General features: G+C 52.8%; 1 protein-coding gene across 7 annotated transcripts in view; it reads left to right on the forward strand.

Annotated features, from left to right (window-relative positions):
* Positions 1-252: 252 nt before the first annotated feature.
* The window catches only part of RNF24 (ring finger protein 24), a 30,212-nt gene continuing 16,459 nt past the window's right edge, over positions 253-14,005 (forward strand). The window contains exons 1-3 of one of the 7 annotated variants that reach the window (XM_064653565.1): positions 283-337; positions 2,440-2,520; positions 8,949-9,030. The gene's annotated coding sequence lies outside the window, so the exon portion shown is untranslated. Of the gene's footprint in view, positions 338-445; positions 2,521-2,976; positions 3,167-6,613; positions 6,685-8,948; positions 9,031-14,005 lie in introns of those variants that run through there. The other 6 variants (XM_064653568.1, XM_064653566.1, XM_064653569.1 and 3 more) reach the window with 6 other exon arrangements.

The raw sequence follows: 14,005 nt of genomic DNA on the forward strand, positions 1-14,005 counted from the left end.
CCTGTCACCCCATCACCCCCTTCCCGTCACCCCCCTCCCTCGTCACCTCTCCCTGTCCCATCCCGTCCCGCTGTCCCCCCGTGTCACCCCCTCCTGTGTCACCTCCCCCCGTCCCCCTTGTCCTCGGTGTCCCCCTCCCTTCTCCCCTCCTTTAGCCCCGCCCCCGCTCTTGGCCCCGCCCCTCCCCGTGCCGTTACACCCCCCCCATTTCGCGCATGCGCAGCAGTCGCGGAGAAGCCGTGCCCGGCGCCGGGCGGGGCGGGGCGGCTCCATCCGGGTCCTGCCCGGGCCGGGCGGTGCGGGCGGCGCGAGCCCCGGCGGGACAGCGCGGCGGCGGGTGAGTGTGGGGGGAGGGAGCCCCCTGGGGGGCCGGAGGACCGGGACCCCCCCGAGCGCCGCTGAGGGGGGCGGGGACCCCCCCGCGGGACCCCTCTATGGGGTGAGACCCCTCCCTGTGCCTTGTTCTGGTGGGGAAGGGACCCCCCTTCATCCCCCCCTGTGGGCTGGGACCCCTCCCTGTGCCTTGTTCTGGTGGGGAAGGGCACCTCCTTTATCCCCTCTTTGGGCAGGACCCTCTTCCTGTGCACCCGTCTGTGGAGCAGAGTCCCTTCTCCATCCCCCCTGTGGGGTGGGACCTCTCCCTGTGCCCTGTTCTGTGGGGAAGGGACCCTTCTTCAGTCCCTCCGTGGGGCTGGGACCGCTCCAGTGCCTTGTTCTGTGGGGTTGGGTCCCTTCTCCGACGCCCCTGTGGGTCCGGGATCTCTCCCTGTGCCTCGTTCTGTGGGGAAGGGCACCTTCTCCGTCCCCTCTTTGGGCAGGTCCGTCTCTCTTTGCCTTGTTCTGTGGGACGGGCTCCTCCTCCAAACCCCCTGTGGGGCCAGGACCCCTCCCTGAGCCTTGTTCTGAGAGGAAAGGTCCCTTCTCTATGGGGTGGGCCCCCTCCCTGTGCTTGTTCTGTGGGGCTGGGACCTCTCCCTGTGCCCTGTTCTGTGGGGAAGGGTCCCTCCTCCATCCTCTCTTCGGGCAGGACCCCTCTCCCCGTGCCTTGTTCTGTGAGGCTGCGATGTGTCCCAGTGCCTTGTTCTGTGGGGAAAGGTCCCTTCTCCATCCCCTCTATGGGATGAGACCCCTCTCTGTGCCTTGTTCTGTGGGACAGGGCTCCTCCTCCATTCCCCCCGTGGGGCAGAGGCACCCCCTCCTCATCAGGGGGTCAGGCTGCCCTCCCTCTCTGACCCATGAGACAGGGACCTCCATGGGGCAATGGAGCAGCCCCCATGTCCCTGCAGACCCCTAAAGGGAGACCCTCAGGGGGTGTCTGGGCTGTGCCTTTGGGGTGCCTGATAGCACTATAGGGGTGCCATAAGGTCCCCTTTGTGGGGCAGGGGGAACAGCCTGGAGTGGGGAACAGCAGGGACTGGGCCGTGGCCTGGGACCACATCCCCCAGGAGGGGCTGGAGGGGCACAAAGCAAAGGGACGTGTCCCCACCCATCCTGCCTGGACCCCCTGGATGAGGGGGAGCTCCCGGGGGTCCCACCCCACGCTCTGCTCGGAGTCCCCAGGTCACCTCTGCTCCTGGTAGCAGCTGGCTGGGAATCAGACACGTCCCTTTGCTTTCCCGGGGCCGAGACAGGACGCTGCGGGTTTCTTCAGCTTTAAAAAAAAACCCACCAAAAACAAACAAACAAACAAAAAACCCAAAAAACTAACACCCAGAAATGGGAAAAGCTGCTTTTTTGGAGTTACACGGGGGCTGCTGTTCCTGCCGTGCCGGCACGTCCGTGCCCTCCCAGCACCCGCCGCTTTGGCAGGGGACGTGCGTGGGTCGCTGGGGACTGAAAACCGACGGGTAAAAATGCACCTCCTGCGGTTTTGTGTGATATTTGTTTAGTTCAGCCTGTCTTTGTCTTAGCCGGGGTGCGCGGCGGAGAGCACACACATGGGTCTGGCCGCCCCCCGAGCGGCGCCGGCTCCGTGGGATGTGCCAGCGTGTGTGTCCGGGGGTTGTTCCCCCCCCCTTCCCGTGCACACCTTTGGCAGGAGGTTTGGATGACATCTTGCTCTGGCACGCTCCTCGCCTTTGATCTCCAGTTTCCTGCCATGGATAACGTGTTCGGCAACACGCGAGCCCGGCTCCGCAGCTGCCGGGGAGGGCGATGCGGGTGCCTCCTCGTCCCGGTTTTCCCCAGCTGACTCCTGCCTACAGCTCCCGGCTTTCCTTTGTCTCGGGTGCCGCCAGGACGGGCTCTCACAGCCCAAGGATGCTCTGAACGGAGCAAAGCCGAGCACAACCCCCCCTCCCATCCCTTTGTTTCCCGGCGTTTGCGGGCTCAGCTGGTTTTACGCGGCGTTTAGTGCGCCCAGGCAGATAAACCGACTACTCAACGTCTTTTTTTTTTTTTTTTTTTTTTTTTTGTTCTGAGTTATTTTGGGTGATTTAGTTTGCAGGGAACATATCCCAGCTGCAGGCTGTGCCGGAGGGATGCGGCAGCTTCCTAGAACGGGGTGAATTCACCAGAAGTGTAAGTGGAACATCTCGTGGTTGTCCTCTGGTGTCCTCCCTGGGTGAGCAGAGCCATAAGCTCTCAGCACCACGCTAAAATCTGAGATCACCAGCCCTTTTCCTGGAGAACTTTGACCCCAGTTTGCATGACTGGGGCTTTGGGGGTGGTGAGCACAGGGGAAGGTGAACAAAACCCAGGTCCAGGCTCAACCCTGATGGCCGAAATCAGCCTTTAATTTTTTTATCCTTGACTTGATAGAAATCAAAGTACAAGTTTTAATGTCATTATCATTATTTTTTAGGTTCCTGTTGCAGTTTCATTTCCCTCAGGTGTTGGGTGTGATAGCAAAACCATCACCTGAATTTGTTTGAATGCTTTTTTATTTTTTATGACAGGTGTACACAAAGCACTTTGAGCGCGTCAAACAGCCCCTGAGTAAATCAGGTTGTTTGCTCTATTACTTTATTCATACAGGTTCGATGCTCCAGCTGATGCATCTGAAGTGCTGTGCCATCTGGAGCAAAAATTAAATACTAATTTGGCCTCTGGCCCGGAAAAATAACAACCCTGTGTCCTGCTAAGAACTGGCAGTGGAAGGATAGAGCCCCTGACAGAAGAACTGCTTGGGGGCAATGTGGAAGGAGCCCAAAATGCACTAATTGAGGTATTTAAAACATATTAAAAAAGGGAAAATAATGCTCCCAGCGCTGCGTGCCGGAAGTGGGCAGGAGGGATGATGTGATCCCGTTACCAAATCACGGGGCTGATGCCCACAGATGACATCCTGGTCCTGAGTGGGTGGTGGAGCTGCTGGAGGTGGGTGTGGTGGTGATCTTCCTCATCTGCCAGTCTTGCTGCTGAAGGAAACCCCTCCACCACCTCCCAGAGCTCTGCTTCACCACCTGCTCAGCTCAGGCTTGTATATTTTTGTTCCCTGGTAAAAGTTTACACCATGGCTGCTGCGTCCCAAGGGTGGATTCCTTCTCCTCTCCAGCTGAGTTGGACACTCCAGGTCTGCTGGTTGGGTCACTGGCGTTGCTGGTTGGTCAAAGGCTGTTTCAGATTTGGGGGGACAAGATGTGCATGTGGGTCGGCTGTGCTGGGACCTCTCGCTTCTGCAGCCCAGGCTCAGATCCACTCAGCTCCAGGTGTCACTGGAGACACCTGTGATGGACCAGCCATGAAGGACACCTTGGGTTCAGCCTGCTCTGGATGTTCTGAGATCTGACAGACCTTCAAACTGTGCCAAATGGAAATAAGAGGATGACTGCTGGTTGCTGCCACTGTTGTTGGCCAGCGGGTGTTCCTGGCCATGTCCTGGGGACCAGGCAGTGATGGGGAGGAGGAGAAGGAGAAGGATTCCACAGCGAGAAAGTGGCAGAGCTGCTCCAGACTGAAACTGAACCAAGCCTGGAGATTCAGAAGGACTGACTTCCAGCTGCTTACCTGGACTAAATGATGTGTGGGATGATAGGACATCTGGCTTTGCTAAGAGGGCTTTTGTGCTTATGGACCATCTCCCCAGGTGTTTCCCCTTGGGTCACCCCTCTCAACGACCTGTTGTCACTTTCACTTTGGCTGCGTGGCAGAAGATGTGTTGAGTGATTCACTCATAGCCATAAAACACCACATGGTTGTGGAAGGGGTGGAGAGAGGCACAGCTGGTGTTCATCTCCTCCACTCCCACCATCACCACCTGGAACCTTCTGCCTTGGGATGACATGGCTGAGACAAGGTCCTCTCCCACTGGATCAGACTCCTGCTGCACAGTAAACCCAAGCAACTCCATCCCTTGGGCCATGGCAGGAATTGCAGATCCTTCTGGTGGTCCAGCCACCTTGGAATGTCGGTGTGGAAGCCTGGAGGGCATTTCTTTGGGCCTTGAAGCTCTCCTGGTCTCAGCTGTGGTTGGTGTGGCCCAGCTGGGTTTGTTTGTTTTTGTTTCCTGCAATCATTTCTCCAGAATGTTGTTGACACAAGATAAGATCGATGGGCACAGACCAAACCTCCCCGGTCCCTGTTACCCTGGAACCACTCAGAGTGAGGCTGGGAGTGGCCTTCCTGCCCATGTCCCCACCCCAACTCGACTCGCTGACAGGGCCCTGAAGTGGCATCAGTGATGATGTGATATGGGGCTTATCTGCAAGTGAGCCCAGTCATCGCTTGAGCCTGGCAGGTGCCCTGGCTTGGGTGAGAAATGCCAGTGATCCCATGGAAAACGCGCTCCAGGAGAGGATCCAAACCCACGTGGCTTCACCACGGCCACAGGTGGTGGTGATTTCCTTCCTGACTTTAGGAATGGGAAAGCCTTGGCATCTCCACGGGCAGCGTATTGTTCCTTCATGCTGGGACACAGCAGTACCCACCAGGGATGGAGCTGCCTTGGTTTTGGATGCCTTTCCCTGCTGGAGCAATAACACGAGCCATCCAAAGTGCTGTTTTTCTGCCTGTCTGGTTTGAATTCCGGCAGAGAACAAAACCAAACCTAAACGGTTCCAGCCACACGTGGAGGGCTCCCATGTCCTGCTCACAAACGGATGCAGTGCCGGAGGGATGGCAAGGGGAGACAAGAGCCCACCCTGGCCTCAGTGCTCCAAGAGAAGTAAAAAGCACCAGTGGCAAGGCATGGATGGGCAGCAGGAGCTCATGGACCAAATTAGCTGCAACCAGCTGCCTCAGCGCAGCCAAAGGCTGACAGGTCTCGGGTTGCTCCGATGCTGGAGCTAAAGCTGGATCAGCCTGGGGAAAAAGCAGGCAAGATGCTGAGAATCAGGAGGAGGAGCAAGGGCTGGGCTGTGGGAAGCCTAGGCAGGGAAATCCTGCTTTTTTTGCTCCAGCTCTGGGACTGTGAATGTGAGAAGCAAGCAGGAATGACTTCTCCAGGTTTATTCTGGCTTTTTTTTTGTTGTTGTGTGTGGGTTTACGTGACACCAGGGCTGCTGGCAACAGGTGGGATACCCCTGGCTCCGAGGGGGAAAAGGATCTTTGTGCTGGATAATCCTGGTGGAGGGATAGTGTACTAGCCAGGTCCTTTGGTCGCCCTTTTCCATGGAGGGGGTCGATGGAGATCCATGTGCAGCACAGATGTCATCGATGTATTGGAAAATATGGAAGCGACCGAGAATGGTCTCATAGGAATTAGGACTTCTTCCCCAAAAAGGTGTTGGGATTGATAACCCAGCTGAAGTGCATCTGCACCAATATCCACAGCGTAGGCACCAACAGGAGGAGCTGGAAGCCACTGGGCATCAGGAAAGCTGTGACACAGTTGCTGTCACAGAGACATGTGGGATTGACTCATACAACTGGATTGCTGCAATGGATGGGGACAGACTTTCCATTATTTACCAGCAGCCCTGGCTAACTGGGCAGGTCCCAGCTGACTGGAAGTGAGTAGGTGTGACACTGCCACAGGAAGGGCTCTAAGGAGGATTTGGGGAACTACAGGGCTGTCAGTCCGGTGACAGGAGCAGATGACCCTGAGCCATCACGTACAGGACAACCAGGGGATCAGGCACAGCCAGCCTGGGTTTGGCACAGGCAGGTCCTGCCTGACCAACCTGATCTTCTATGACGAGGTGACCTGCTTGGTGGATGAGGGCGAGGCTGTGGGTGTGTCTACCTGGACTTTGGTAAAGCCTTTGACGCCACTGCTTCGTGGAAAGGGCTGTCCAGCCCTGGCATAGGCTGTCCAGGCCAGTGTTGAAGTCACCATCCCTGGAGGGGTTTAAAACCCATGTGGACGTGACACCTGGTAGGGACGTGGTTTAGTGGTGGCCGTAGCAGTGCTGGGTTAGCAGTTGGACTCCATGGCCTTAGAGGGCTTTTCCAACCTAAACGATTCCATGATTCTGTGATTTTATTATCCCCTCGGAGGATTAATCTCGCCTCTAATGCAGCTTTTCACTTGCAAAGCGCCTTAAGAGGAAACGGCGCCAGGAGAGTGTTTGGAGAGAGAAACCGAAAGTGCTGAGCAGGAGGCAGCTGCCCTCCCCGTTCCAGCCGTGCCACTGTCGCTCTCTCTGCCTGTGGAATAACAGTGGTTTTCCCAGCTTCTTGGCTCATAGGAGTATTTCAGGGAAAATACAAGAGCTCCGTGGCCGTGCAGCTTCCCAGCACTGGGAGCAGGGGGTTTCAGCTCTCCAGTCGGTCCGTTTGAATCCAGGAAGAGCAGCCTGGCAGGTAAGAAAGTGGGAGAAGCCGAATGCCCCATCCGAATTGGGTGGGAGGGAACGGAGTGTCCCACCTGACAACTTCCAACCCCAACAAATCCGCCCGACCGTCCTGCCTCCCTCCGACCGGGCTCTCGGAATTAAATCGCTGGCGTATCGTAAGGATCAAATTAAACTTCTCTGCACGCAGAGCTTTGTCTCGAGCAGGCAAATATTTCCGCGGCGCTTTAACGACTCTCGTTTTCCTATTGTTCCCTATAAAAACCCGTCGCCAGGCTGGGCTTCCCCCGGGGCGATTTCCTGGCTCAGTTCTAAACACAGCTGCCGGCTTGGGGTTTTTCTTTCGCTTTTCAGCTGAGAAGTGCCGGATTAAGACCCGACATCTTTCTCTCTTGGCGTGTGAGATAAAAGGCGATGTTTTTGGAGGCTGTGACAGTGGTGGCCATCCAAAGTGGGATGGGACTGTGCGACGCTGGGTGGTTTAGTGGCTGAATAAATCGGGATGAGCTGGAGCCCGTCTGCTGGAAGCTCTCATGGTTGGATGTCTGTCAGCTGAGCCCTTCACCCCGGTCTCGCTTGGCGTTCACACCAAAACACCCTCACCATTGTGCTGAGCATTGTTTGGGGGCGGCACTTTGGCAGTAAAAGCAGGAAAAATGGATCATTTCCTCGTCTGCTGCTTTGCCTGGGGGTGCTGAGTTGTCATGTGCTTCTGACGGCTCTTGGGGCTTCCTCTTTGTGTCCTCCTCTTCCTCCCATCTCCTGCAGCATCTTCCCCATGCAGCTGCTATTGATGCAGCAGGAGCAACGAGTCAGGGAGGTGATGGGAAAGGGGTGGAATGAGTTGCAGCCAGGTGAGGGGGATGGAGCTGGAGACAAGCCTGGCATCAGGTCGTTTGTTCCAGCCTTGGATGCTAAAGCTGTGAGCAGGAATGTTGCAGGGAGTTAGGAATTGGGCTTCACGGGGATGGTGAGTGTTCTCCCAAAGCCAAGCGGGTATTGTCTGTGCCTAAGGACTAAAAATGATATGGTACTCCATAAAAATGGGCTGGAGAAGAGGGATTCTGCTGCTGTCCCGTGAGGCACCTCCAAAAGGAGTGTTTTTAAGACAAGGTGATGAGTCCTGGTTTACACTGAGGTTGGAACTTGAATCTCTTTAAGTTTCTTTTTTGGATGGAATTTAAAAGAGGAAAGAAGGAAGCACTAACAAAAGTTTAGTTTCTTTCTTAGAAAACATCTGTTTTGTAACAAGAGTGGCTTTTCCTCACCAGGATCCCCTGAATCCTTTCTGCCTCCTTTAGGTTTGATTTATCTCTGCTATTGACGTTCTAAACCAGAACATCCAACTTAGGAGCAAACCGTGCTTGGTCTCAAAACCCAGGTTGCATGTTGTCTACTTCATCTTCTAAATCAATTAATTTATTCTTCAGTATTATGAATTATTCATTTTGAGGGTAGCAGCAGATCCCAGACTATTTCCATGAGGATGCTGTGTTATATTTTCCCACCTTATCAACCTGAGTCCTTTCTGCAAAGCCGTGCAGATGGATGCTGCTACCAGGCTGGGCACAACTTAGGTTTTGTGTGAAATACCCAATTTGCTGCTCAGAAATTTTCCCTCTTTTTTTCTTATTATTAAAATAATATTTTCCTAAGCCAGTGCAGAACAAGTCAGGAGTTTGAGGTGGATTTTTTTTTAAGCTGGAGCATCATTCCCATAAGATTGGACCTCAAAGATGGGTCATGATGCCCTTGCAAGTTGTTTGTCAGGATGGGATCCTTCCCTTAGGCTACTCTGGATGGGCTGACCAGGCTTGCCTTGGTTGCCCACATCACTCCAGACAACCCTCAGTGAAGCTGTGCTGGAAATTCCCCTCTTCCACCCCAAAACCAGCCCCGATTTCTCCATGAGGCCTCGCTGTGTGGCAGCCGTCTCTGCGGGCTGCTCCCTCCTTTTGTTTACATCTGGTAGAAAACTTCTTAAATTTCCTGGCAAGGGAGTAATTCTAATCCCTTTCAATGAGATCAACGGATTAGTGTCTCAGATGCTTATAAAATTGTGAGGATTAGCCGAGCCTCCCCCCGTTTTCTTTCTATGCCACGTAACATCATCGCCGCGTTTCAGGAGGGGGATCTCGGTGCTGTTACCAGGAGCTGAACCAATTTCTAGGAGCCTCTGCAAATCAAAACGCTTAAACCCCAATGTCTTCATCCTCTCCCTCGCTCCCTCTGGATTTTTGTGCAATATTAGGGTGTTTTTCTCTTTTCTTCCAGCATCCCTGGCACCGAACCGCGGTAGCCGTTCGGCAGATACGTTGGGTTTGCGTGGCTTGGCTGCGTTGCGGCGCCCGTGCGGGTAAGTTGGGAGCTGAGCCCGAAGCTTTCCTTGGTAGAGACTTGCAAAATCACATCTCGAGAGGATCAGATCCCCAAAACGATGTTCTTTCATGAGGTTGCCCCTCATTTCAAAGGATTCAGGTTTTTGTGGTCCATCCCCAGAGGGGAACGGCGCTTCTGGGCCGACGGGATGTTCTCACCCCGGCTTTTGGGAGCGACGGGAGCGGGATGAAACTCCCCACACCCACATTCTTGCATCCTCTTAATTACAACCTGTACTTTCATTAGGAGTGATCCCTAAACCAGCTGGAAAGGAGGGAGGGTTTGGTTCAAACCCTGTTGCTCTGTGCCTTTCCCCGCAGGGTGTTTTTTCAACGCCGTCTGTCCCGGGACGGTGGCTGCGCCGTCGCTTGACCTGTGTGAGCAAAGTGATCCCAGGCTGCCGAGTGGTGGGAGCTCCAAGCCAGGAATTCCTGGCCCTGGCCCAGTATAGTTTCAGAGGCGAGCTTTTAAATATATACAAAGACAAGCTCATAATTTCCACTCTACTAATGAGGCCACGGCGCTTTCATTGAAATGTGCCAATAGCTGCCGTGGTGGTATTTTAGCAGCCTTGTACTGTGAATCCAAATGTGATTTAACATGGCAGCCCCCACAGAGCAGAGGAAAACTGGCTTCTCCCGCTGAATTTCAATGATGCTGCTTGGCAGTGCTTCCTGAAAATCCCCTTGGTGGTGGGACCTTTCCTTGTGTTTCATCTCAACATGGCTTTTCCCCTTGACGAAGATGGGCAAGGGTAGGAAAGAGGTATAATGATATTTTAGAAAGGTAAAGTCTTTAAGACTGGGTTTAAAAGATGTGTGTCTGGTTGGTGCAAGGCAGCGATTTAATAACCAGGCTGGCATGAAATATCATTAAATCACAGTAAAAAACCGAACGTGAGGGCTCCCAGACATCATGTTCTCTCTTGACCTTTAAAAAGCCACTTGAAGCCGCCAGCCTGCTCGTTGCTAAGACCCCTCCTTAGTGCCACTCATATATTTTCCCTTCTAGGAGGCGATTCAGTGCCTGGGAATTTGTAGAGATCTGACACTAAACTCTTACACGCCTGAAATTCCCACTGGTAGTTTTTAGCTTTGTAGCTTTGAAGTTGTTTTGAAAATATTTAGCAGGTTTCGTTCAGTTGGTTGCAAGAAAAAGGTAAATTTTGAGTAACTTTCTCAAAAGTTGTTTTGTTTGCCCTTTTCATTTTTAAACATCAGCAGCACAGCTGTAAATTGGTGTTTTGCTTATTGAGGGCTCAGTTTATGAGGACTCCTGTAAGAAGCAGCATCCTTGGGCAAAAGAAGGGTGGGAGTAGGTGGTGCTGAAAATTCACACCTGGCTGTCCCATCACCTCCTGGTTAGACTCCCCAGGGTGTAGGTGTGCCTGGATTTTAGAATCATGGAATGGTTTGGGTTGGAAGGGACCTTAAAGACCACCCAGTCCCACCCCCTGCCAAGGGACCCGTCCAACCTGGCCTTGGACACTTCCAGGGATACAGGGGCAGCCACAGCTTCTCTGGGCACCCTGTGCCAGTACTTCATTGAGGTCCCTTGACTTTATACATCCCACTAAGGTCTGGCCACAATTTTGGGAGAACAGGGAAGAAGGACAATATCCCATGGCATCACACTCAGTGCTGAGACTGACAGAGGAAGAGATACACATTGGGTTTGTTAGTGTTTCTCTCCAAGCACTTCACTTGGCTATGCAGGTCTGGCAGTGTAAAAGTTCCACTTTCCATTTCCAGCTAAATTTTGAGGGGTTGGCCATCCTTGCACCCACCTTTCTTGTGGCAATCCCACAGAAGTGAAGCAGTTTGTGTCCTTTATCTGTGACTCCCAGGAGGTTTTTTTGCTGGACTCTATAAAGCATTGCAAAACCTTCCCAGTCTCTGTTAGCAGTGCGGAAGGAATGATAAAAAAAAACGTTGCCCTAAATCCCAGTACTTGGATTAAAACCAGGGAAGGATAGGCTGACTCTGCAGCTCATTTTTTGGAAGTATTAGGAAAAATTGCCAATGGCAGTGACGTGGCATTAGTGTGAATTCCCAGCAGGCTGAGTTTTGGGGTGGTTTAGGTTTTCCCAAAGGCTTTTTCAGGCTCTCAGCATTATGAAATACAAAGTGGCTGGATCAGCATGGGTTTTGGGGAATGGCTGCTCTGTGGGATTTTTTTAGTGACTTTTTCCCGGTATCCAGTCACCAGTTTTGTCACTCTTCCGCATCCAGCTCCTTCTTCTCCTTAGTTTTTACCACAAATATAAATGGGGCAATTAAAAGGATCCGTGGAGAGCATTCCTGAGGACTGAAATCCAGGATCTGGGAGCAGACGGCAGCAGCATAAAGAGGAATTCTTCCCTCTCTGGCCTCATGCTGCTTTTCCACCACAAGGCTTTACAGCCATCTGGATCCCCTTTCAGATTATGCCCCCCCTCCCAAAAATCCATAACCTAGCAACCTTATTTAGTGTAAACGAGAGCATTATGCCTTCCTGCTTCCAAATTTGTGCCTGGCTCCTCCGACCGCCTTTATGGGACGGCTGCTGTGATCCCATCGCCAGCACAGGGTGCCTGTCTCCAGCAGGATTTTGTAGGATTATTGAGTCCTGAGTGTTGCACTTATTATTTTTTGCACTTATTATTTTTTCCCCATTAAAGGAGCTTAGAAAACAGAGGGGGAAAAGGGTTTCAGGAAGTTGTGTCGTCCATCTGCTTCTCGATATGAAAGAGTGGAGAGGGCAAGTTACTCTTTGGCTCCATGGAAAGCGATTGGCTTTGGTTCAGCCTTCAAGACTTGATCAAAGTGGGATTTTTTTTCTTCCAGATGTGATATTTTGGGAGTCCCTGTTGCTTCCCCCAGCTCTGTGTCATCACCCGGGAATTTTCGAATTCCGTGGAGCGTTTTACACCAGTTTCTCTGCTCTGACCCTTCAGCTGCCTAGGCTGAGTGTTTCTCATGGAGTTTCCAGCTTGCTTTCCCCAAGGATCCTCTTAATTGAGGAAAACTGCAAACCAGGAAAAGCAGCCACAAATGAAGGTGGAAGATTATTCCCACCAAATTAAGCAATAGGGACAAGGGAGCTGCAAAGGTGTGGTCTGAGGCTGCCCACCCCTATGGTGATGTCTGTGCTCTCATTGCTCTGCTTGGGCTAAAAGGCACCCAAAATTAATAACATGTGTGATATTAAATTTTTTTATCATGGGATCCCATTACCATCAGTCCTTACAGGGAACCAGGGGCTGCTGCCTTTCTCCTTTCACCCCGTGAGCACGAGCAGGACTGGGGGCAGGAGGAGGCAGCGGCACATCCTTTCCCACCACACTTTCAGGAGGAAGAGTGAGCTCAGCGGGTCGTGACGTTGGAGCTGCGTGCCGGGAAAAAGGGGAAAAAAGTAATTACAAATCCCCAGGGCCAAAGGGGAAAAGTTCCTCCAGTGTTATTTCATCTCTGAGCCGCGAGTTGAGCCGTCCTGGGGCAGCCTGTGTGTGCCCTTCCGAGCGAGGAGCTGCCGGCTCTGCTTCACACCCTCCTGAGAAGTGACTTCCAGCTCCCATTTCTGATGGGAGCCCGAGCAGGGCTGTCCTCCAAACTCTGCTTCCCCCTCCTCCAGAGAGGATTAAAAAGCGCCATTGATTTTTATTTTTTTTTCTGTTTATTTTTGCCTGTTTTCCTGGAACTTGCAAAATCAGCCCTGAGCAAACCTTTGGTTTGCTTTTCCAACAGCTCTGGGAGAAAACTTGACTTTAAATTGGGTGATGGGAGCTGCAGCTGCCCCACGTCTGCACGTTCCTCTGCCAATGGCAGCAAAAACATTTTCCCATTTAAGGGTTCTCTTCAGTCTTCAGGTTCTGGGATTGTTTGTGTGTTAAACTGCCCGGAATCAAAAGGACTTGCTGGAAATGGCAGTGGTACCAGTTGCGCCGCCGGGTGTTTCTTTCCTTAGAAAGACTTCCCTATTCTTTTCCAGTGGCTGATTGCTTTGGCACATTGTCACATCACTCTGTGTCCCCTGCCCAAAGGCAGTGGAGAGGGTTAAGGCTTTGTGTTTGGTGTCGGCCAGCCAGGGAATGCAGCCAGGAAATTTCCTGATTCTCGTTCAAAAAAAGCATCGGATCCGCTCTTGGGGAGAAGGGATCAAAAGTCCGAAGTGATTTGTGGTTGGAGGTTGGTTTGGTCTCTTGGTTGTCCAGGCACACAACAAAAACCCACCACCACCCCCCAGGCCTGCACATGGCCAAAATGGGTGAAACAAAAAGGTTTTTGTTCCATTTGACACCCAAAAATTGTTTCTGTTGCTGCTGGTGGTGCTGCATCGCCTCATCCGAGCTTTGCTGGATGTCTGCACGACTCTACCTGTGATGTGAGGGACTTGTTGGGATGCTCCCCCTTCCCAGCAGATTAATCCCACTAATCATTAACACTGCCAAGCCCTGTGCCATCGCTCACGCTCCTCCTCACTCACTGCCAGATGTTTGGAATGAAGGATGTGGGTCAGGTTGGATGCTCGGAGCTGGCGCTGGATGCAGCACCATCCCCACAGTACCATCGTAGCTCTATAAAATCACAGCATGCCAAGAGTTTTTGCTTTCCCCTCACTCTTAATCCAGTTGTTCCCTAGTTTGGGACAGCAAAGGCAATCACTCCCACCTGGAGCACTGAGATTTCCCCTTGCTCCATCCCAGGAAAAGGCAGTGCAGCTGCGTGGCACCTCTAGGGCGACAGCGGTGCTGGTTCGGGGCTGGCTCTGCAGCTGCCTGTGATTTTCCCATCGCTGCGGATCCTGGCGCTGGACCAGCTCCAGAGATGGAGCTGAAGGAAATTCCTTCCAGCTGCTTGAGGTCAGGGCTTCGCTTTGCTTTTGGGGTTCACGAGGGGGATTTTTTTGCCTGCGAGTTAAATGCAGGCATCTCCGGCCGCTGCTTCTTAACACCTGGAAAAATCCTTTTCTTT

This window comes from Pseudopipra pipra, chromosome 4 (assembly GCF_036250125.1).
Source record: "Pseudopipra pipra isolate bDixPip1 chromosome 4, bDixPip1.hap1, whole genome shotgun sequence".
NCBI lineage: Eukaryota > Metazoa > Chordata > Aves > Passeriformes > Pipridae > Pseudopipra > Pseudopipra pipra.